Genomic DNA, 24,687 nt, shown 5'->3' with positions numbered 1-24,687 from the left:
CTAGAATTGTACAATGGTCATAGCACAGAGGAGGCTATTCAGTTTGTTGTGTCCATGTTGGTTCACTGTAAGTGCTACTCATCTAGTCCCCCTCCCCTGCCTTTTTCCCGTAGCCCTGCACATTTTTTCTCTTTCGCTAATTATTCAATTCCCTTTTGAAAGCCACGATTGAATCTGCCACCATCACACTCTCAGGCAGCGTATTCCAGATCCTAACCACTGGCTGTGTAAAAATGGTTTTCCTCATGTCACCCTTGCTTCTTTTGCCAATCACTTTAAATTGGTGGTTTTCGACCCTTCTCCTGATGGGAACAATTTCTCTCTATCTACTCTGTTCAGAACTCTCATGATTTTGAACACCTCTATCAAATATTCTCTCAATCTTCTCTTCTTTTAGGAGAACAGTCCCAGCTTTGCTAATCTATCCTTGTCTCTCACCCCAAAACCATTCTCGTGAATCTTTTCTGCACACTCACCAATGTCTTCACATCCTTCCTAAAGTATGGTGCCCGGAATTGGACACTGCACTTCAGTTTATGCTGAATCAGTGTTTTATCAAGGTTCACCATAACTCCCTTGTATTTGTACCCTATGTCTCTATTTATAAAGTCCAAGATCCCTTAGGCCTGATTAATTGCTTTATCAACCCGTCTTGCCACCTTCAATGATTTGTACACAAATATCCCCAGGTCCCTCTGCTCTTGCACCCCTTTTAGAATTATATCCTTTATTTTATATAAAATAAAAACAAGAAATGCTGGAACCACTCAGCAGGTCTGGCAGCATCTGTGAAAAGAGAAGCAGAGTTAACGTTTCGGGTCAGTGACCCTTCTTCGGAACTTCGGTCACTGACCCGAAACGTTAACTCTGTTTCTCTTTTCACAGATGCTGCCAGACCTGCTGAGTGGTTCCAGCATTTCTTGTTTTTATTTCAGATTTCCAGCATCCGCAGTATTTTGCTTTTATTTCCTTTATTTTATATCGTCTCTCCTCATTCTTCCCAATAAAATGTCCCACTTTACACTTCTCTGCATTTGTGTTATCTGTAAATATTGAAAATGTGCCCTGCACACCCAAGTCTAGGTCATTAATCAAGAAAAGCAGTGGTCCCAATACTGACCCCGGCGAACCACGGTGTATGCCTTTCTCCAGTTTGAAAAACAACCATTCACCACTACACTCTGTTTTCTGTCACTCAGCCAACTTCATATCCATGCTGCCACTGTTCCTTTTATTCCATAGGCTTCATGGATTGACAAGCCTATTATGTGTCACTTTATCAAATGTCTTTTGGAAATCCACATACACACATCAACTGCATTACCCTCATCAACCCTCTCTGTTACTTCATCAAAAACTCGATCAACTTAGTTAAACACGATTTACCCTTAATAAATCTGTGCTGGATTTCCTTAATTAATCCACATTTGTCCAGGTGACTGTTAATTTTGTCCCAGATCATCGTTTCTAAAAGGTTTCCCAGCACTGAGTTTAAAGGGACTGGCCCATAATTGCTGGATTTATCCTTATATCCTTATTTAAACAAGGGTAACGTGCAATTCTCCAGTCCTCTGGCACCACCCCTGTATTTAAGGAAATTTGGACTGCACCTGATACCTGAATATTTCTTATTCTGTGTGGCCACAGAAATGCCTGCCTGTTCCCTTAGTTATAGAATCTCCTATCACTCCTGGTGCCATTTACTAGTGAGCATAGAAGTAGGAGGATAGAGCAAATGAATGCGTGGCTGAGGAGATGGCATGGGAGGGAGGGCTTTAGTTTCCTGGATCACTGGGTCTGTTTCTGGCAAAGGTGGGACCTGTACAAGTTGGACGGGTTGCACCTGAACCGGAACAGGATCAACCTCCTTGCTGGGAGGTTTGCTAATGCTGTTGGGGGGGGGGGGATTGAAATTAATTTGGCAGTGGGATGGGAAACAGAGTACAGGTACAGTAGGGGATGATGCACAGTCAAATATAGAAGAGAAACTGAGTCTGTCTGGAAGGCAGAGCAAATATACACCTGTTAAGGCACAAGTGAAAAATGCAAGGCTGGATTGCATCTATTTTAATGCAAGGAGTTTTACTAGTAAGGCAGATGAATTGAGGGCATTGATTAGCACATGGGAGTATGATATTATTGTTATCACAGAGACATGGTTGAGGGAGGGGCAGGACTGGCAGCACAATATTACAGGGTATAGAATCTTCAGGCGTGACAGGGGAAAGGGTAAAAGAGGAAGTGACATTTTATTTATTTATTTAGAGTTATAGCACTGAAACTGGCCCTTTGGCCCACCGAGTCTGTGCCGACCAACAACCACCCATTTATACTAATCCTACATTAATCCCATATTCCCTACCACATCCCCACCATTCTCCTACTACCTACCTACTCTAGGGGAAATTTACAATGGCCAATTTACCTATCGACCTGCAAGTCTTTGGCTGTGGGAAGAAACCGGAGCACCCGGCAGAAACCCACGCGGTCACAGGGAGAACTTGCAAACTCCACACAGGCAGTACCCAGAACTGAACCCGGGTCGCTGGAGTTGTGAGGCTGCGGTGCTAACCACTGCGCCTCCCCGACATTGCACTGTTGATCAAGGAGTCAATTACTGCAGTAAGGAGGGATGATATCTTAAAAGGGTTCCTCAAATGAGGCCATATGGGTAGAACATAAAAACAAAAAGGGGGCAATCACTTGGCTGGGCTTGTACTACAGGACTCCAAACAGTCAGGGACAGATAGAGGAGCAGATATGCAGGTAAATCTCAGAGAGGTGTAAAAATTCTTAAAATGCATACAGGAGAGCTTTTTGAGCTAGCACGTAGAAAGTCCTACAAAAGAAGGGGTGGTACTGGACCTAATTCTAGGGAATGAAGCCGGACAAGCAGTAGAAGTGTCAGAAGGGCAGCATTTCGGGGATAGTGACCATAACTCCGTAAGATTTGAGGTAGTTATGGAAAAGGACAAAGATGGACTGGAAATAAAGGTACTGAATTGGGGGAAGGCCAATTTCAATATGATGAAACAGGATCTGGCCAAAGTGGACTGGGAGCAGCTACTTGTAGGAAAGTCTACATCAGACCATTCAAAGAGGAAATAGTGAGAGTTCAGAGACAACATGTTCCCATTAAGGTGAAGGGTAGGAACAACAAGTCCAGGGAACCCTGGATGTCAAGGGATATACAGGATTGGATAAGGAAAAAAGGAGGCTTACGGCAGATTCAGAGCGCTGAAAACAGCAGAGGCACTAGAGGAATACAGAAAGTGTAGGGGGGTACTTAAAAAGTAATTAAGACAGCAAAGAGGGGCATGAAAAAACACTGGCGGGCAAGATAAAGGAAAATCCTAAGGTATTTTATAATTATATTAGGGCAAGACGATAACCAGGGAAAGAGTAGGGCCCATTAGGGACGAAAGTGGCAATCTGTGTGTGGAGCTGGAGGACATAGGTGAGGTTTTAAATGATGACTTTTCATCTGTGTTCACTGTGGAGAAGGATGATGTAGGTGTAGAGAACAGGCAGGGGGACTGTAATATACTTGAACTTGTTAGCATTGAAAGGCAGGAAGTATTAGCTGTTTTAACAGGCTTAAAAGTGGATAAATCCCCAGGCTCAGATGAGATGTATACCAGGCTGTTATGTGAGGCAGGGGAGGAGATAGCAGGGGCTCTGACACAAATTTTCAAAACCTCTCTGGTCACAAGAGGTACCAGAGGACTGGAGGTGGGCAAATGTGGTACCATTATTCAAGAAGGGTAGCAAGGATATACCAGGTAATTACAGGCCGGAGTCTAACATCAGTGGTAGGGAAACTATTGGAAAAAATTCTGAGGGACAGGATTAATCTCCACTTGGAGAGGCAGGGATTAATCAGGGATAGTAAGCATGGTTTTGTCAGGGGGAGATCGTGTCTAACTAACTTGCTTGAAATTTTCAAGGCACAGACTAGATGTGTAGATGAGGGCAAAGCAGTTGATGTAGTCTACATGGACTTCACTAAGACTTTTGATAAGGTCCTGCATGGGAGATTGGTTAAGAAGGTAAGAGCCCATGAGATCCAGGGCAATTTGGCATATTGGATCCAAAGTTGGCTTAGTGGCAGGGGGCTTTTTTTTTTGAGAGTGGAAGCCTGTGACCAGTGATGTACCGCAGGGAGCAGTGCTGGGCCCCTTGCTGTTTGTAGTGTACATTAATGATTTAGACTTGGTATGGGGTATGATCAGTAAATTCGCAGATGACATGAAAATTGGTGGTGTCGTAAATAGTAAGGAGAAAAGCCTTAGATTACAGGACGATATAGATGGGCTGGTAAGATGGGCAGAGCAGTGGCAAATGGAATTTAATCCTATGAAGTGTGAGGTGATGCATTTTGGGAGGACTAACAAGGCAAGGGAATATACAATGGATGGTAGGACCCTAGGAAGTACAGAGGGTCAGAGGGACCTTGGTGTACTTGTCCATAGATCACTGAAGGCAGCAGCACAGGTAGATAAGGTGGTTAGGAAGGCATAAGGGATACTTCCCTTTATTAGCCGAGGCATAGAATATAAGAGCAGGGAGGTTATGATGGAGTTGTATAAAATGCTAGTTAGGTCACAGCTGGAGTACTGTGTACAGTTCTGGCACCACACTATCAGAAGGATGTGATTGCACTGGAGAGGGTGCAGAGGAGATTCACCAGGATGTTGCCTGGGCTGGAGCATTTCAGCTATGAGGAGAGACTGAAAAGGCTAGGGTTGTTTTCTTTAGAGCAGAGAAGGCTGAGAGGGGACCTGATTGAGGTATGCAAAATTATGAGGGGCATTGATAGGTTAGATAGGAAGAAACTTCCTCCCTTAGCGGAGTGCTCAATAACCAGGGGGTATAGATTTAAGATAATGGGCATGAGGTTTAACAAGGTTTTGAGGAAAGATTTTTCACCCAGCGGGTGGTTGGAGTCTGGAAGGCATTGCTTGAAGAGGTGGTAGAGGCAGGAACCCTCACAACATTTAAGAAGTATTTAGATGAGCAATTGTAACGGCATAGCATACAAGGCTATGGGCCAAGTGCTGGAAAATGGGATTAGAATAGTTAGGTGCTTGAAGGCCAGCACAGACACGGTGGACCGAAGGGTCTGTTTTTACGCTGTATAACTCTATACCTACTGCTTTCCCAACTTTCCTCCTACCCCCTGTACAGCTGAGCCTGCCATGGTGGTATGGCCTTGGCTCTGGCTGCACTCCCCAGAGGACTCATCATTCTCACCAGTATGCAGAACTGAATACCTGTTGGAGGGTGAGATGCACTCCAGGGACTCCTTGACTGCCTGGCAGTGACCCATTCCGTCTCTGCCTGCACATCCTTAAGTTGATGGGTGACCATATCGAGAAACATGTTATCTACGAAACTCTCAACCTCGTGGATGCACCACGGTGATGGCAGCTGCTGTTCAAGCTCCAAAACCCAAAGCCCAAGCTGCTCCAGCTGATGCCACTTCCTGTACATATGGTTGTCCTGGACACAAGAAATGTCCTGGAGTTCCCACATGGAACAGGATGTGCACTCCAAGGGATTGAGATGCCCTCTCATGCTTCTATTTATTAGACTATTAACTGACTTAACCAAAATAAACTAAAGATTTAAATAAAAACAGATTCCCAAGCTATTCATCAATCTGCCACTTCCTTTGTGCTGATGTCACAATACTTTATAGGCAGTTAACTTAAATAATTTTCTTATTTGTAGTTTTATTAATTATTTTAATTATTTAATTAGTTGTTATAAATTTAATAGTTCCCAGTCCTAGTATAAACCACTGCCCAATTTTAGAAGGAAAAATATCTTTATAGTCACCAATCAAACACCCTCCTGCTGTTCTGTTACATCACTCCGTGCTTTTTTGTTGATTTGTTCTCGCAGTGCTCTCTCTCTCAGCTGCTGCTTTATCCACTCTGTGTTCTCGGACCTCCCATTTTTCTTGCAGTGGTCTCTCTCTCTCTTTCTGCTGCTGCTTTATCCCCACTGCACTCTCAGACCTTCCACTATTCTCGCAGTGCCCTCTCCCTCTATCTCTGCCGCTCCTTTATCTCCTCTGTGCTCTTGTACCTCCCACTGTTGTAGCAGTGCTCTCTCTCTTTCTCCACCTCACTTTTCTCCCTGGTATTCTCTTGGATCGCCTGCTGTTCTTGCAGTGAGCTCTCTCTCTCTGCCACTGCTTTATCCCCACTGTGCTCTCGGAACTCTCGCTATTCTCACAGTGCTCTCTTTTTCTCTCTCTCTGCTGCTGCTTTATTTCTGCTGTGCTCTTGGATCTCTCACTGTTCTCTCTCTCTTCACCTCTCATTTATCCCCTCTGTGCTCTTGGACCACCCACTCTTCTCGTAGTGTGGTTGCTCTCTTTCTTTCTCTCCCTGGCATTGCTTTATCCCCACTGTTCTCCCAGTGCGCTCTAATATAAGTCTACATTTAAATTTACAGGGCAGGCATGTGCAGTACAGCACCAAAGGAAATCACCAAATTCAGTCCAAAGATATGCTCAAGTTCAAATGCCAGTTGACACAGGAACTCAAACTGCAACAATCACACTATTTTCTTTTGGGCAGCAGACACTGGTTTTCAGAAGCCAAGCACATGGTGTGAATTGGAATCATATGTAGGCCAGGTACAGTATCATTGCTGGTGCTAACTTCCAAATTATGAGATTTACTCAATTCAATTCCACTACTTACCACAATTCAGATTTGAACTCATAACATCTGGGGTGTTAGTCCAGTACTCAAACCATACTCAGTATATGAACTGCTGTTTGGGAGAACCACTAGTTACTGTTTTCCCTGGCTGAGGGGTTCTAGAACCAGGGGACACAGTCTCAGAATAAGAGGTAGGCCATTTAGGACTGAGATGAGGAGGCATTTCTTCACTCAGAGGATGGTGAATATACATTCTGGAGAACCTTTTTAGCCAGTAAGTAGCAAGTCCAACAAAGTTCTGGACTTCGTTTTAGGGAATGAAGTGGGCAGGTGGAAGGTTTATAAGTTGGGGGGCACTTTGACAGAAGTGATCATAATTCACTTAAATTTAGGGTAGTTATGTAAAAGGACAAAGATAGACCAGAAATAAAAATTCTCAACTGGGGAAAGGCCAACTTTACTAAGCTGAGATGTGATTTCACTTAAGTGGACTGGAAACAGTTACTTAAAGGTAAATCAGTGCCAGATCAGAGGACGGTATTCAAGGAATAGATAGCGCAGGTTAAGAGCAAGTATGTTCCCTTAAAGATAAAGGATGGAACTAACAATTCCAGAGCCCCCTGCCTGTCAGAGGGCATGAAAGAGGCGCTAAATGAAAAAGGGAAGTTTATGACAGATTCAGAGGGCATAAAACTTAAAGGAATATAAAAATTGTTGGGGCGAAATTGAAAAGGAAATAAGTAAAATCAAGGAAAATACTAAGATTTTTTAGAAATACATAAAGAGTAAGAGGACAACTAAAGAAACAGTACAGCTTATTAGGGAGCATAGAGGTAACCTATGTGTGGAGGCGGAAGGCGTAGGTATGGCTCTTAATGAATATTTTGTGTCTGTTTTCACAAAAGAGAGGGACATCACAGACATTGCAATCAGGGAGGAGGAGTGTGAAATATTAAATGAAATTAACATAGTGAGAGAGGAAGTATTAAGGGGTTTAACATCTTTAAAAGTGGATAAATTCCCAGGCTCTGATGAAATGTATCCTAGGCTGTTAAGGGAAGCAAGAGAGAAATTGTGGAGGCTCTGACCATCATTTTCCAATCCTCTATGGCTACAGAAGTAGTGCCAGAGGGCTGCAAGACAGCAAATTTGGCACCATTGTTTAAAAAAGGAGAGAGAGATAGACTGAGTAATTACAGGCCTAGTCAAAACTTCTGAGGGGCAAGATAAATCTTCATTTAGAAAGACACGGATTAACCAAGGACAGCCAGCATTGATTTGTTAAGGGAAGGTCCTGTCTGACTAACATGATTGAATTTTTTGCAGAAGTAATAAGGAGGTTCGATGAGGGTATTCATTTATATGGATTCTAGCAAGGCTTTTGATAAGGTCCCACATGGCAGACTGGTCACACAAGTAAAAGCCCATGGGATCCAATGCAAAATTTGCTCAGAGGCAGGAAGCAAAAGGTTATGGTCGATGGGTGTTTTTGTGACTGGAAGGTTGTTTCCAGTGGGGTTCCACAGGGCTCAGTACTAGGTCCTTGCTTTTTGTGGTATACATCAATGATTTGGACTTGTATGTAGGGGTTATGATTAAGAAATTTGCAGATGATATAAATATTGGCCATGTGGGTCAGGTGAATGGAACATTGGCAAATGGAGTTCAATCTGAAGAAATGTGAGGTAATACATTTGGGGAAGGCTAACAAGGCACAATAAATGGTAGGATTCTGAGAACTTTAGAGCAACATTGCAACCTTATAGTACATGTCCGCAGATCCCTGAAGGGACCCTGATGGGTAGATAAGGTGGTCAAGAAGGCATACAGGATACTTGCATTTATTAGCCGAGGCACAGAATATAAGAGAAGGGAGGTTATGCCAGTTCTGGTGAAATGTCACAGATCTGAAACGTTAACTCTGCTTCTCTCTCCACAGATGCTGCCAGACCTGCTAAGTATTTCCAGCACTCGCTGTCTTCATTTCAGATTTCCAGCATCTGCAGTATTTTGCTTTTATTTTAGTTGATAGCATAAAATTGCAAAGAGATATTGACAGACAAGGTGAGTGGGCAAAACTGTGGCAGATGGATTTCAATGCGGGCAAGTGTGAGGTTATCCATTTTGGACCATAAAAGGATAGAGCAGGGTACTTTCTAAATGGGAAGAGGTTAAGTACAGTGGATGTCCAAAGAGACTTGGGGGTTCAGGTGCATAGATCTTTAAAATGCCACGAGCAAGCGCAGAAAATAATCAATAAGGCTAATGGAATGCTAGCCTTCATATCCAGAGGATTGGAGTATAAAGACACAGAGGTTATGCTGCAGCTGTACAAAACCCTGGTTAGACCCCACTTGGAGTACTGTGAGCAGTTCTGGGCACCACACCTTAGGAAGGATATATTGGCCTTGGAGGGAGTGCAACGTAGGTTTACAAGAATGATACCTGGACGACAGGGGTTAAGTTACGAGGACAGATTACACAAATTAGGCCTGTTTTCGCTAGAATTTAGAAGGTTATGGGGTGATCTGATTGAAGTCTTCAAGATATTAACAGGAAAAGACAGGCCAGATAAAGATAAACTATTTCCACTGGTTGGAGATTCTAAAACTAGGGGGCATAGTCTAAAAATTAGGACCAGACCATTCAGAAGAGATGTTAGGAAGCACTTCTTCATGCAAAGGGTAGTAGAGATTTGGAACTCGCTCCCACAAACAGCAGTTGAAGCTAGAACAGTTGTTAATTTTAAATCTGAGATAGATAGGTTTTTGTTAAGCAAAGATATTAAGGGATATGGGCCAAAGGCAGGTATATGGAGTTAGGCTGCGGATCAGCCATGATCTCATTGAATGGCAAGACAGGCTCAAGGGGCTGAATGGCCTACTCCTGTTCCTATCTTCCTATGTTATACGAGGACTGTATCAAACACTAGTTAGGCCACAGCTGGAGTACTGCATGCAATTCTGTTCACCGTACTATAGAAAAGATATGATTGCGTTAGAGAGGGTACAGATGAGATTTACGTGGGTGTTGCCTGAATTGGAGAATTTTACTTAAGAAGAAAGATTGGATAGGCTAGTATTGTTTTCTTTAAAGCAGAGGAGGCTGAGGAAAGACCTAATTGAAGTGTACAAAATTATGAGAGGTCTGGATTGAGTGGATAGGAAGGCCCTATTCCCCTTGGTTGAGGGGTCCGTAACCAGGGTGCATAGATTTAGGATAAAAGGTAGGAGGTTCAGATGGAATTTAAGGGGAAAATTTTTTCACCCAAAGGGTGGTGGTGATCTGAAACTCACTGCCTGAAAGGGTGACAGAGGCAAAATCCCTCATAAGATTTAAAAAGTATTTGGGTATGCACTGCAAGTGACGTAACCTACAAGGCTGCCGACTAGGAGCTGGAGAGTGGGACTAGGTTGGATGGCTCCCTGTTGGCCGAATGGCATCCTTTCGTGCTGTAAGTTTCTATGAATGTATGAGCTCGCACACACTGGCAGCTTTCAACCATGACAGAAACATCACCCAAACAGGTTGCAGGACACTCAAAATCACATTTCCCTTTCTCGTGCAAGAGAGGGTGGCGCATAACTGCACGCAGCAAGCCGCAAAGAACTGGAGGAGAACAAGCCCGCCTGCATGTAGAGGTGACAGTGCTTGCCATCATGACAAGGGCACTGATAAGGCTATTGCCACTAGTGGTGCTGAAGTGACTAATGATGAAAAGGAATGAAACCAGACAGACCATCCAGCATAGACCGAGACACTGGAATCAACAACGGCAAACCTAGCCCTGTCCTCCTTACTAACTTTGGGGGCTTGTGCCAAAATTGGGAGAGCTGTCCCACAGACTAGTCAAGCAACAGCCTGACAGTCATACTCACAGAATCATACCTTACAGACAATGTCCCAGACACCACCATCACCATCCCTGGGTATTGTCCTGTCCCACCTGAAGGACAGACCCCCCAGAGGTGGCGGCACAGTGGTATACAGTCTGGAGGGAGTTGCCCTGGGAGTCCTCAACATTGACTTCAGACCCCATGAAGTCACATGGCAACAGGTCAAACATGGGCAAGGAAACCTCCTGCTGATTACCACCTACTGCGCTCCGCTTATGAATCAGTACACCTTCATGTTGAACACCACTTGAAAGAAGCACTGAGGGGAACAAGAATGTACTCTGGGTGGGGGACTTCAATGTCCATCACCAAGAGTGGCTCAGTAGCACCACTACTGACCGAGCTGGCCAAGTCCTAAAGGAATAGCTGCTAGACTGGGTCTGTGGCAGATGGTGAAGGAACCAACAACAGGGAAAAATATACTTGACCTCATCCTCACCAATCTACCTGTATGCAGATGCATCTGTCGATGACAGTATTGGTAGTAATGACCACCGCACAATCCTTGATGAGACAAAGTCCCGTATTCACATTGAGGATACCCACCATCGTGTTGTGTGGCACTACCACCATGCTATATGGGATAGATTTCAAACAGATCCAGCTACTCAAAATTGGGCATCCATGAGATGCTGTGGGCCATCAGAAGCAGCAGAATTGTATTCAACCACAAGCTGTAACCTCATGGCCTGGCATATCTCCCACTCCACTATTACCATCAAGCCAGAGGACCAATCCTGGTTTACTGAGGAGTGCAGGAGGGCATGCTAGGAGTAGCACCAGTCTTCAGCCAATCCGATTCACTCCATGTGATAGCAAGAAACAGCTGAAGGCACTGGACAATGTGGTTGACTCTTAAATGCCCTCTGAAATGGCCTAGAAAGCCACTAAGTTCAAGGGCAACAAATGCTAGCCTCGCCAGAGATGCTCACATCCCATGAATGAATTTTAAAAAATACTGCAACGGCAATGGACCCTGACAACATTCTGGCAATATAACTGAAGACTTGTGATCCAGAACTAACTGCGCCCCTAGCCAAGCTGCTCCAGTACAGCTACAACAGTGGCATCCACTTGGAAATGTGGAAAATTGCCCAGGTACGTCCTGTCCACAAAAAGCAGATCAAATCCAACTCGGCCACTTACTGCCCTATCACTCTACTCTCAATCATCAGCAAGTGATGGAAGGGGTTGTCATCAGTGCTATCAAGTGTCACTTGCTCATCAATAACCTGCTCACTGATACTCAGTTTGGGTTCCGCCTGGGCCACTCAGCTACTGACCTCATTACACCCTTGTTCCAAACATGCACAAAAGAACTGAACTCCAGAGGTGAAGTGGGAGTGACTGCCATTGACATCAAGGCAGCATTTGACCGTGTATGGCATCAAGGAACCTTAGCAAATTTCGAGTCAATGGGAATCGGGGACCAAAATCTCCACTGGTTGGAGTCATACCTACCACAAAGGTTGTGGTTGTTGAAGGTCCCAGGACATCACTGCAGGAGTTCCTTAGGGCAATGTCCTCAGCCCAACCATCTTCAGCTGCTTCATCAGTGACCTTCCCTCTATCATAAGATCAGAAGTGGTGATGATTGGACAATGTTTAGCACCATTCGTGACTCCTCAGATACTGAAGCAGCCCATGTCCAGATGCAGCAAGACCTGGACAACATCCAGGCTTGAGCTGATAAGTGGCAAGTAATATTGACGCCATGCAAGTGCCAGGAAATGACCATCTCAAACAAGAGAGAATCTAAACATCTCCCCTTGGCATTCAATGGCATTACCATCACTGAATCCCCCACTGCGGATTTGCACAGGGCTTGGAGCCATCCTTTCCAAAATGGAACCTCCATCAACAAACCTGTGGAACCCAGTTTATTGCAGCATCTGCTGGCCAATAGCTCAGCTTCCATTGCAGCACATGCAGTGTCCACCAAAGGTGTGAGTTCTGCAATGCAAGCTCGCACTGTTGTCATCATGCCTGAGGATACTATCAACATCTTGGGGGTTATCATTGACCAGAAACTGAACTGGACCAGCCAGATAAATACTGTGGGTACAAGAGCAGATCAGAGGCTAGGAATTCTGCAGCAAGTAACTCACCTTCTGTCTCCTCAATGCCTGTCCACCATCTACAAGGCACAAGTCAGGAGTGTGATGGAATACTCTCAACTTGCCGGGATGAGTGCAGCTTCAAAAACATTCAAGAAGCGCGACACCATCCAGGACAAAGCAGCCTGCTTGATAGTCACCCCACCCACAACCTTCAACATTCATTCCCTTCACCACCAACACACAGTGTCTACCAACTACAAGAGGCACTGCAGCAACTCACCAAGGCTCCTTCAAACACGCGACCACTACCACCTAGAAGGACAAGGGCAGCAGTTGCAAGGGAACACCACCACCTGCAAGTTCCCCTCCAAGCCACACACCATCCTGACTTGGAACTATATCACTGTTCCTTCACTGTCGCTGGGTCAAAATCCTGGAACTCCCTTCCTAACAGCACTGTTGGCGTTCCTACATCCCAAGGACTGCAGCAGTTCAAGAAGGAAGCTCACCAACACCTTCTCAAGGGCAATTAGGGATGGGCAATAAATGCTGGTCTAGCCAGCGACACCCACATCCCATGAACGAATAAATAATTTAAAAAAAATTCTCCTCTCCCCTCACCACAAGCAAACCCTTGTCCCTTTTTCATTTCAGATACTCAAGAACTGGAAGCTGCCCAGTCAGTGAAGCAAGGGGAAGAAAAGGGTGAAGCGGAACGGACCCCGTCACTCAATCTCACAGGCGCATCTATCAGCTCAGATACTGACATTAGATGTATTTGAGCGACCTGGATAGAAGGGATCTGCACATGGTGAGACACCGGGCACAAGTGCGCCGTGGCCAGGGCGGGATGGGTGGGGGCAGGGTAAAGGATAGTACAGCTGCCAGTTCGCCAGAGGGCAAGGTCGTACACTAGTTCTGCTGCAGAGGACTCAGGTCAGGACTTCAATAAGCCAGACTACAAAAGAAAACACCCAACTTCTTGATGCACTGGAATGCCTGCCAGAAAGCCTGTGATCAATGTTAAGGATCATGGAAGAGTCCAGCATCAACTGGGCAGAGGGATTTGCACAGGATTTGGAGCCATCCTTTCCAATATGGAACCTCCATCAACATACCTGTGGAGCCGAGCATAATACAGTATCTGATGGCCGATAGCTCAGCTTCCATTGCAGCACAAGCAGTGTCCACCAAAGGTGTGAGTACTACAATGGAAGCTTGGACTACTGTCATGCAAGCTCAGACTGCCGCCATCATGCCTATAGATACCAGTATTCAAAGGGGCTTCCAAGCAATCAGAGAAGTCCATCAATCTGTTCTCCAAAAAATTACGAGCATTGCTACGCTGAGTAGCAGTGGCTCTATGGAGTATGAACCTGCTGTTCTCTCTCAGGATGACAGTATTTATGTTCCCAACTCTGTTGTTGTTGCCTGTCAGCCAACCAGCCCAGACTGCTGCTGCCCAGGCTGAAATGTTGCAGTCTGAAATCCGGCCTTCTGAACCCAGAGCTACTCAAGGTCGCCCACCAAGTCCATCTGTAGTCATCTCAATTGAAGGTCAGCAACCTTCCCCCACCCATGCTGCAGTTACTGGTAGCACCTTGAAAGAGTAAAAGAGAAGCAAAGGCACAAGGAAGAAGCACTAAGGGAATACTTAAAGATGATTATTTTTGAATGCACTGTGCCATATTTTAATTTATAAACTTAAATTGTACTGTGCATTTTCTGTTGGCTGTTATTTTTGGGTTATCAGAAAGAGGATGATGTGATGGTTAGCAATAGAGGAAAGATAGTGTGTGTCTCGGGCTGTTGGTAACTGGGGAGGTGTGATTAAGGTTAATGGTATCACACATGAATTATTTGATCTGGACAGAAAACAGTTCTCTCTGTTGCTGCCTCCCTTCCTTTCCCAATTGCTCCACTTCCTGTTCTACGTCCTTGTCCTCCAGTTTCTGCAGTTCCTCATCCCCCTCCTATTCCTCATGCTCTTGCTCCTTAGTTTCTCAGCTGATAGCAGGTGGGAAGGCTATTCCCTCACAATTGCCAGGTTGTACAGCATTCAGCATATGATCAGTGCTCAGCTGAGAACTGCAGGCTTCCTCTACAGCAGGGGTGTCCAACCTTTTTGCGTCGGGGGCCACATTACAATTTTTGTCCTACATAGGGGGCCGGTGAGAAAATTTCAGAAAGTTAAAGACATTTAAAATTCATCTTACTATTAATCAAGACAACAACAAACATGCATTTTTGTGAAGAAGCTTTAAATGAGAATTTGTTGACTTACTTTCTTATCACTATGTTGAACACTAATTTAGTGACAGGTCTGGCATTGTTTTTGCTTGCAATCGCTGCCCAAACACTTCATGTAGCGTTGCAGAGTATTCCAGATAGATGTCGAGACGAGCGGTGTTCAAAAAGAGCAGCGACAGCGGGAAAGAAGGAGAATGAGCGAGACCAGCAGTGTTTAAAAAGAGCAGCGGCAGTGGGAAAGAAGGAGACTGAGCGAGACCAGTAGTGTTTAAAAAGAGCAGTGGCAGCGGGAAAGAAGGAGACTGAGCGAGACCAGTGGTGTTTAAAAAGAGCAGTGGCAGCGGGAAAGAAGGAGACTGAGTGAGACCAGTGGAGTTTAAAAAGAGCAGCAGGAGCGCGCCTGAGTTTTAAAAAAAAGCCAAGTGACATCACAGGAGAGCTGCAAGGTGATTGGTTGGTGAGTCACTGCTTTTAGGAAACAGCTCTAAATAGCTGGGTAAATATCTCAGGTAAGAAAAAAAAAGGGAAAGTTTTTTTTGTTGAAAACCAAACCTCGGGTGACAAGGTGAGTACTACTAAAGTGTTTTTTTTTTAATTCAGTGTAGCTTATTAAGGACTTTAGATTGTAGTGGGTAGAACAAGGCCCCGAGTGTAATTAGTATTTTTTAACGGGAGTAACTAAATTAATTTAAAGGTAAGTCATGGCAGCAGCGCTCAGCCCCGTGATATGCTCCTCCTACGCTATGTGGGAAATCAGGGACGCTTCCAGTGTCCCTGACGACCATGTGTGCAGGAAGTGTATCCATCTGCAGCTACTGGCTACCTGCATTATGGAGCTGGAGCTGCGGGCGGATTCACTGTGGAGCATCCGCGATGCTGAGGACGCCGTGGATAGCACGTTTAGTGAGGTGGTCACACCACAGGTAATGGCTGCACAGGCAGAAAACGGATGGGTGACCACCAGACGGAGTAGTAGGCGCAGGCAGGTAGTGCAGGAGTCCCCTGTGGCCATCCCCCTCTCAAACAGATATACTGCTTTAGATACTGTTGTGGGGGGATGACCTCCCAGGGGAAAGCAGCAACAGCCAGGTCCGTGGCACCACGGAGGGCTCTGCTGCACAGCAGAGGAGGAAAAGGGGTTGAAGAGCTCTAGTGTTAGGGGATTCTATCGTAAGGGGTGCAGATAGGCGTTTCTGTGGCCGCAAACGAGACTCCAGGATGGTATGTTGCCTCCCTGGTGCTAGGGTGAAGGACGTCTTGGAGCGGCTGCAGGACATTCTGAAAGGAGAGGGTGAGCAGCCAGAGGTCGTGGTCCATATTGGTACTAACGAAACATAGGCAGGAAGAAAGATTAGGTCCTGCAAAGTGAAAATAGGGAGTTAGGCAGAAGGTTAAAAAGCAGGACCTCCAGGGTTGGAATCTCAGGATTACTCCCTGTGCCACGTGCTAGTGAGGGTATGAATAGGAGGATAAGGCAAATGAATGCATGGCTGAAGAGCTGGTGTAGGCGGGAGCGCTTCAGCTACTTGGATCATTGGGATCTCTTCTGGCGCAGAGGTGACCTGTACAAAAGGGACAGGTTGCATCTGAACTGGAAGGGGACCAATATCCTTGCGGGGAGGTTTGCTAGTACTACTCGGGAGGGTTTAAACTAGTCTGGCAGGGGAGTGGAACCCAAAGTGGTAGTCTCTCCGATGAGATAGTTGAGACAAATGTAGAGGCTAAAGCAAGCAAGTCCAGTAGGCAGGCTGCGCAGGGGTAGGACAGGGAGCGTGGAAGGTCTGGTAGGCTAAACTGCATTTACTTGAATGCAAGAAGGCTAACAGGTCAGGCAGATGAACTCAGAGCATGGATCGGTACATGGGATTGTGATATTATAGCTATTACAGAAACGTGGTTGAGGGATGGGCAGGACTGGCAGCTCAATGTTCCGGGGTACCAATGCTTCCGGCGTGACAGAGGTGGAGGTAAGAGAGGAGGGGGAGTTGCACTATTGATTAGGGAGGACATCACGGCAGTACTTAGAGAGGATAATCGGGGGGAACATCCAGTGAGGCCATATGTGTAGAACTTAGAAATAAGAAAGGGGTGATCACTTTGATGGGATTAGACTATAGGCCCCCCAATAGTCACAGGGAATTGGAGGAGCATATATGTAGGGAAATCACAGATAGGTGCAGGAATTATAGGGTTGTAATATTAGGTGATTTTAACTTCCCTAATATTGACTGGGACTGCCTTAGTGCTAAGGGATCAGATGGGGAAGAATTTGTTAAGTGTGTCCAGGATAGTTTTCTGAAGTAGTATGTGGATGGCCCTAGTAGAGAAGGGGCTACACTCGACCTCCTCTTGGGAAATGAGGATGGGCAGGTGGTTGATGTGTCAGTGGGGGAGCACTTTGGGACCAGTGACCATAACTCTATTAGCTTCAAGATAGTTATGGAAAAGGATAGGACTGGTCCTCAGGTTGAAGTCGTAAATTGGGGGAAGGCTAATTTCAATGGCATCAGACAGGAACTCTCAAAAGTTGAATGGGAGAGGCTGTTTACAGGTAAAGGGACGTATGGCAAGTGGGAGGCTTTTAAAAGTGAGATAGGAAGAGTTCAGGACTGGTATGTTCCTGTTAGATGGAAGGGCAAGGCTGGCAAGTTTAGGGTACCTTGGTTGACGAGGGATATTGAGGGTCTGGTCAGGACAAAGAAGGAGGCATATGTCAGGGATAGGCAGCTGGGATCAAGCAAGTCCCTCGAGGAATATAGGGGATGTAGGAGGGCGAAAAGGGGCCATGAGATTTCCCTGGCAGATAAGATAAAGGAGAATCCTAAAAGATTCTATAAGCATATTAAGACTAAAAAGCGTAGCTAGGGAGAAAGTAGGTCCCCTTTAGGATAAGTGTGGTAATCTATGTGTGGAGCCAAGGGAAATTGGCGCGGTCTTAAATGAATACTTCTCGTCTGTATTTACCGTGGAGAAGGTCATGGAAGCTAGTGAGTTCAAGGGAGGGAACAGCGGTATACTGGAGCATATCAACAGTACAAGGGAGGAGGTTTTGAAGGGCATTAAGGTGGATAAATCCCCAGGGCCTGACCAGGTGTATCCTAGGATGCTATGGGAAGCAAGGGAGGAGATTGCTGGGGCCCTGGCATAGATTTTTGTATCATCGTTAGACACGAGTGAGGTACCAGAAGACTGGAGGATAGCTAATGTTGTGCCTTTATTTAAGAAGGGCAGCAGGGATAAGCCAGGGAACTATAGGCCAGTGAGCCTTACATCAGTGGTGGGAAAGTTATTGAAAGGGATTCTGAGAGACAGGATTTATATGTATTTAGAAAGGCAAGGTCTGATTCGGGATAGTCAGCATGGCTTTGTGCGTGGGAAATCTTGTCTCACGAATTTGATTGAGTTTTTTGAGGAGGTGACCAAGAGGATTGACGAGGGCAGGGCGATGGACGTCGTCTACATGGACTTTAGCAAGGCCTTTGACAAGGTCCCGCATGGTAGGCTGGTCCAGAAGGTTTGAACACATGGGATCCAGGGTGAGCTAGCAAATTGGATACAAAATTGGCTTGGTGATAGGAGGCAGAGGGTGGTAGTGGAGGGTTGTTTTTCAGATTGGAGGCCGGTGACCAGTGCTGTGCCGCAGGGATCGGTGCTGGGCCCTCTGTTGTTTGTCATATATATTAATGACTTGGATGTGAATGTAGGGGGCATGATTAGTAAGTTTGTAAAATTGGTGGTATAGTGGACAGTGAAGAAGGTTGTCTAAGGTTACAACAGGATATAGATCAACTGGGAAAGTGGGCAAAGGATTGGCAAATGGAATTTAATGCAGACAAGTGCGAAGTGATGCATTTTGGGAAGTTAAACCAGGGCAGGACTTATACCGTGAATAGCAGGGCCCTGGGGAGTGTTGTTGAGCAGAGAGACCTTGGGGTGCAAGTACATAGTTCCCTGAAAGTGGCAACACAGGCAGACAGGGTGGTGAAGAAGGCGAATGGCATGCTTGCCTTCATCCGCCGAGGCATTGAGTACAAGAGTTGGGACGTCATGTTACAGTTGTACATAACGTTGGTTAGGCCGCATTTGGAGTACTGTGTGCAGTTCTGGTCGCCGCACTACAGGAAAGATGTGATTAAGCTAGAGAGGGTGCAGAAAAGATTCACAAGGATGTTGCCTGGTTTGGAGAGCTTGAGTTCTAAAGAGAGATTGGATAGGCTGGGTCTGTTTCCCCTGGAATGAAGGAGGCTGAGAGGGAACATGATAGAGGGATATAAAATTATGAGAGGCATAGATAGGGTAGATAGCCAGAGTCTGTTTCCCATGGTAGGGGTGAGTAAAACTAGAGGGCATAGATTTAAGGTGAGAGGGAGGAGGTTTAAAGGGGATCAAAGGGGTAAATTTTTCACACAAAGAATAGTGGGTATCTGGAATGAGCTGTCTGAGGAGATGGTGGAGGCAGGAACAGTAGCAACATTTAAGAGGCATCTGGACAGGTACTTGAATGAGCAAGGCATAGAGGGATATGGAATTAATGCAGGCAGGTGGGATTAATATAGATAGGCATTCTGGTCGGCATGGATGCAGTGGGCTGAAGGGCCTGTTTCTATGCTGCAAGACTCTATGACTATGACTCTATGTCCACCTGTCAGGAGTGATCTTGACCTCTTTCTCTCCCCCCATCTCTCTCTCCATCCCCCGCCCACACCATCTGTTTGTCTCTGTCCACCCCCCGCCCCCCCCGCCTATGTCTGTCTTTCTCTCCCTCCTCTGTCTGTCTGTCTCTCTCTCCCCTCCCCTTTGACTGTTTGTCTCTCTCTCCCGACTGTCTCTGTCTCTCCCCCATCGCTCTCTCTCTCTCTCTCCCCTCTCTTTCTATCTCTCTCTCTCCTTGCCTCTCCCTCTACCCCACTCTCTGTCTGTCTGTCTCTCTCTCTCCCCCCTCTCTTGTTGTCTGTCTCTCTCCCCTCTCCGTCTGTCGCTCTCTCTCCTCCCTCTGTCTGTCGCTCTCTCCCCCCCCCCGTCTGTCTCTCCCCCCACCTATCTCTGTCTCTCTCTCTCTCCCCCACCCCCCGACCCCCCCCCCCCCCCCCCACCGTCCCCGGTCTGTCTATCTCTCCCTCCCCTCTCTCTGTCTCTCTCTACCCCCCCATCTGTCTCTCTCTCTACCCCACTCCCCGCTCCCTCCACTTCCCACAAATGTGTGTAATAGAGGCAGGCTGTGAACGCGGCCTCTCCACTGGGTGTAGCCATGTTGTGGGGGAGCGGGGTCCTAACAAACCCACAGTTGTCCGCCAAGATGCTTGACATTCCAGCAATTTACATCCGCGGGCCAGAATGAAACATTTGGAGAGATGGAGTCTGGCCCGTGGGTCATATGTTGGATAACCATGCTCTAGAGCAATCCAGGCAGCAGAAGCATTGCTTGAGGACGCCGATGGTGTGCACTATAATGTTTCTTGTGGAAGTATGGTTTTCATTGTAGACTTGCTGTGCACATATGCCTGGATTCTGGACAGGAGCCATGGGCCATGCCATGAGTGGATAATCGTTATTTTTCAGTTGCCAGCCTTGGACTTTCCATGGTGGATCAAATGCAGGTGGCACAGAGGACTGCCACAGAATGAAGGAATCATGAGTACTGCCAGAATATTGGGCATTCATCTGCATCATGCACACCAGCGGCACAATGAGGGACTGGAATCACTTTCCATTAAGGAAAATGGCAGATGACATGAGGCTCATGGAAAGCAATGTGCTGCAGTCAATGGCACCCTACACCACAGAGAAACCTGTAATCTGGTTGATTTCTCATGCTCGCTCCACCTGTTTGTCTCTAGCAAGAGGGAATGAGATTAATCTATCTTTCTGTGTAAAATGAGCCTCATGACCTCCCTTATAATGACGTGTACTGCAAACCATGAGATGTTGCTTACATTTGCAGTTGCAGCTTGGAAGGATCCAAATGCATAAAAATTAAGAGTCACCTTGACAGCCATAGGCAATGCTGTCCTTGCCCTGTGCTGAGGTTGTGTTTGTGGCTGCAGAAGTCAGCAGATTTTAGTCACTACCTCTTTAGAGAAGGAAGTCTCAAGCATTGGTTGTCACTGAGTTGAGGTGAGAAAATCGTACCCGAAAGTCCCTTGGTGGATATGGCCTCTAATTGAGAGCCCTTCTCTCCTCCCTCTTCTTGCAGCTTGTCCTGCTCTGGGTGGTCTCCCTTCATTCTTCCAGTCTTGCTCAATTCCAAGAGAAAGGCCTACCAGGCCACTGTGTTTCAAACAACATATTTCAGTACAAGCTTTTAAATCGCCAAAAAGTATTTGAACACCAGACAGACCACTTCTGTATGCAATTGAAAGTTTAGAAAATTGGAAAGTATATGGGGTGAAAGCGGGAACAGGTCACTGTTCAGCCATGATCATAATGAATGGCGGAGCAGGCTCGAAGGGCCAAATGGCCTACTCCTGCTCCTATTTTCCATGTTTCTATGAAACACTCCAAAAATGCACACAATTGTACCAACAGCAGGAACAAACAATCCAGCAACCAACCTGTTAGTAGTTCATGATCCCTTTAAGGCGTGCTGGTGGGAGGTCCTTCATGCCACTTAATGTTATGGTCAGCTGTGCTGAACTTCATATTTCCATCACACCTGAACTTGGACTGCAGTTCTTCAATGTTGCCACTGTGATGGATTGGCCATGGCAAGTTGTGGAAGGCATAACCTTACCTATGTTGACTGTATTCCTCCATGGGACCTCTTACTTTAACTCTGACTTCCCTTCTACTGTCTCCTATCCATTCGCTGTTTATTACTAGGTTTTATGTATCCTAATAATTTCTAAGTACCCAGGCCTATGTAACTTGAGATTTCCTTATGTCCATTTGTGTGCACATTTTGGCTGCCGCTCCAGACCCGAGTCCATAATTTTTATTTCCACTTTCTTTTCCCCTACTTCTTTTTATTTTTCTCTTAACTCTTCCTGGAGCCCTATCTCCTATCATCATGCTTCCTTTCATTTCTCCTTTCTCAGGTATTCTGCTCTGCCAAATCCCTACCCCAATCCTTCAATACTCCTCAACTATCCGGCTATCCTTGACTCCCTTGTAGATAAGCTACAGCTTCTCTCTGTGCCTTTCTTGGCATCTCTGAAAGGCAGACTGAGGCACAAGGCACTGCCTCTTTACGAGCAGCAACTCCAATTGCCCCATCCCATGCTCTTGCCAAGCTTCCCAGTCAACGCGCCAATCTCCTCCTTGTCCAACTCACCCCTCCCACTGCTGATCCTCTGGACTCAAGACAGCTATCACCACCCCTCTCCACATCTAGCTCCAAAATGTCCATTCACTTGTGAACAAGGCCCATGTCATCCATGAACTTATTTAGAATTATTGCATTGAGATCAAGGCCTTGACGGATGCCTGGTTGAGTGGTAATGACACCTTTCCCCTGAATGAAACCTCACCACCTGGCTATACCTTCCACAACTTGCCATAGCCAGTCCATCACGGTGGCAATTTAGCTGTGAGCACCAAATCATACCTTGGTCTATTTTCTTACTCTTTCAGCACTTTCCCCTCCTTTAAACAACCCACCTTGTTCCACCGCTCTCGCCTCTCAGTAAAGATCCTTGTTCTATACCACCTACACAAGTACCATAAACATTTTCACACTGAGATATCTTTATTGCTTTCCTCCCACAGCCTCCACACCAAGCAACTTCTCATCCTCAGGGATTTCAACCTCCATCTCAATTCATCAAGCTCTCTCTCCTCTCAGTTCACTGCCCTCCTATCCTCTCTTAATCTCTTCCTCCATGTAAACTTCCAAACACATATTCATGGCCACCCCCTTGATCTTGCCATCTCATGTGGTCTCACTACTTCCATCGTATCAATTACAGATAAGGCCACCTCTGATCACCTACTTGTATTATTTCCCACCCATATCCCCCTTCCCCCTCACAACCCTATTTCCTTCTGTGTCCACCCCTGGAAAAATAGTCTCTCCTATTTCACTTCCAATGGCACTTTCAAAATCCCACTTTTCTAGCTTTGGCCCTCCATTTACCACAACATTTCTGCAGTTACTGATCTGTTCAACCAACCCTCACCTTTGATGCCAACGTCCCCATTAAAAACATCATGGACTGGGAAAATAGAATAAAAGGTAAGATGATAGATAAGCAGTGACAAACATTTAAAGAGATATTTCATAACTCAACAAAAATATATTCCGGTCATAAAGACTGTACAAGATGAACCATCCTTGGCTAACTAAAGAAGTTAAGGATGCTATCAAATTGAAAGAAAAGGCATACAATGTTGCGAAGGTTAGTGGTCGGCCAGAAGATTGGGAAAATTTTAGAAACTGGCAAAGGATGACGATAAAAAAGAGGGAGGAAATAGCTCATGAGAGTAAATTAGCAATCAATAGATACGACAGTAAGAGCCTCTACAAGTATATAAAAAGGAAGAGAGTTACTCAAGTAAACATTGCTCCTTTCGAGGATGAGACTGGGGAATTAACAACAGCAAACAAGGAAATGGTAGAGACTTTGAACAAATATTCTGTATCTGTCTTCATAATAGAAGACACTATGGTAGAATATCCCAATTATGGTAGAAAATCAAGGGGCAAAAGGGAGGATGGAACTTAAAACAATCACCGGCCTGGATTTTATGCACCCATCGCCGCAAAAAAAATGGCGGCCCGTACATGATCTTCCTCACGGCGGCCTACAATAATATGACGATCGGGCTGCCCCCACCCCCCATCATGTGGAGGGGACGAGCTCTCCAACGTCGGCAATGGCATCAGCTGCCTGTGTGCAGACGCTGGCACCATTTTTAAAGCCCTGCCGGCTAATTTAAATTTTTAAAGTTAAAACACCCCACTGTGCTGCTTAAAAATATGCCCCGCCTTTTCTACCACCCAATAACAATAAAATACATTATGTGCCCTCTCCTCTCCCCCAACCCCCACCAAAGGACTTATCTTCCACACTTGACCTTTCCCACCCAAAACTGAACAAAGAGCACATGTCACCCCTTCCCACTATCTCCTACACTAATGATGTAAATTTGACCCCGCACTGCACTAAAAATCTTAAGCTCCCCACTTCCCTACCTCTGCGGTGCCTGCTTTCCCCAGACGGGAAAGTGAAGGCATGTGAGTGCCGGCCACCGCTCAGAAGATCGCAGCCTGACGATAAGATTGGAGTCAATTTTATTTAAATGTATGCATTCTGCTAATTTGAATATTTTAATCCGGGTCCCGTCACCCAGCAGTGGAGGGGCTGCCACGGAGCCTCACCACAGCCAGGAATATCGGGTCCAGCCCTCCTGGCATCAGGTTCCGTGGCGGGCTGCTGCCAGAATGATCTTCCAGCCCTGTCCCACCCCCCGGCCCCCACCACAGAGCCCGATGTCAGGAGCTTTGTAAAATCCCGGCCACTATTCTCTGGAGAAAAAGTGTTAGGCAGACGAATGGAACATGCAGTTTTGGTCTCCTTATTTAAGCAGGGATATGCTTGCATTGGAAGCAGATCAGAGAAAGTTCACTAGGTTGATTTCTGGGATGAAGGGGTTGTCTTATGAGGAAAGGTTGAGCATGTTGGGTCTACACTCATTGGGATTTAGAAGAATGAGAGGTGATCTTATTGAAACATATGGATTCTGAGGGGGCTTGACAGGTTAGATGCTGAGAGGATGTTTCCGCTCCTGGGAGAATCTAGAACTAAGGGGCATAGATTCAGAATAATGGACAGCCCATTTAAGTGGGAGATGAGGAGGAATTTCTTC

At 45.9% G+C, this 24,687-nt stretch overlaps 1 protein-coding gene across 10 annotated transcripts in view; it reads right to left on the bottom strand.

The window, feature by feature from the left end:
- The window catches only part of LOC137384353 (phosphatase and actin regulator 1-like), an 859,907-nt gene that overhangs the window by 467,741 nt on the left and 367,479 nt on the right, over positions 1-24,687 (bottom strand). The gene's annotated exons all lie outside the window — the stretch shown is intronic.

This window comes from Heterodontus francisci, chromosome 2 (assembly GCF_036365525.1).
Source record: "Heterodontus francisci isolate sHetFra1 chromosome 2, sHetFra1.hap1, whole genome shotgun sequence".
NCBI classification, from domain to species: domain Eukaryota; kingdom Metazoa; phylum Chordata; class Chondrichthyes; order Heterodontiformes; family Heterodontidae; genus Heterodontus; species Heterodontus francisci.
The sequence above is the reverse complement of the archived record's forward strand: the minus strand, read 5'-3'. Positions and strand labels throughout refer to the sequence as shown.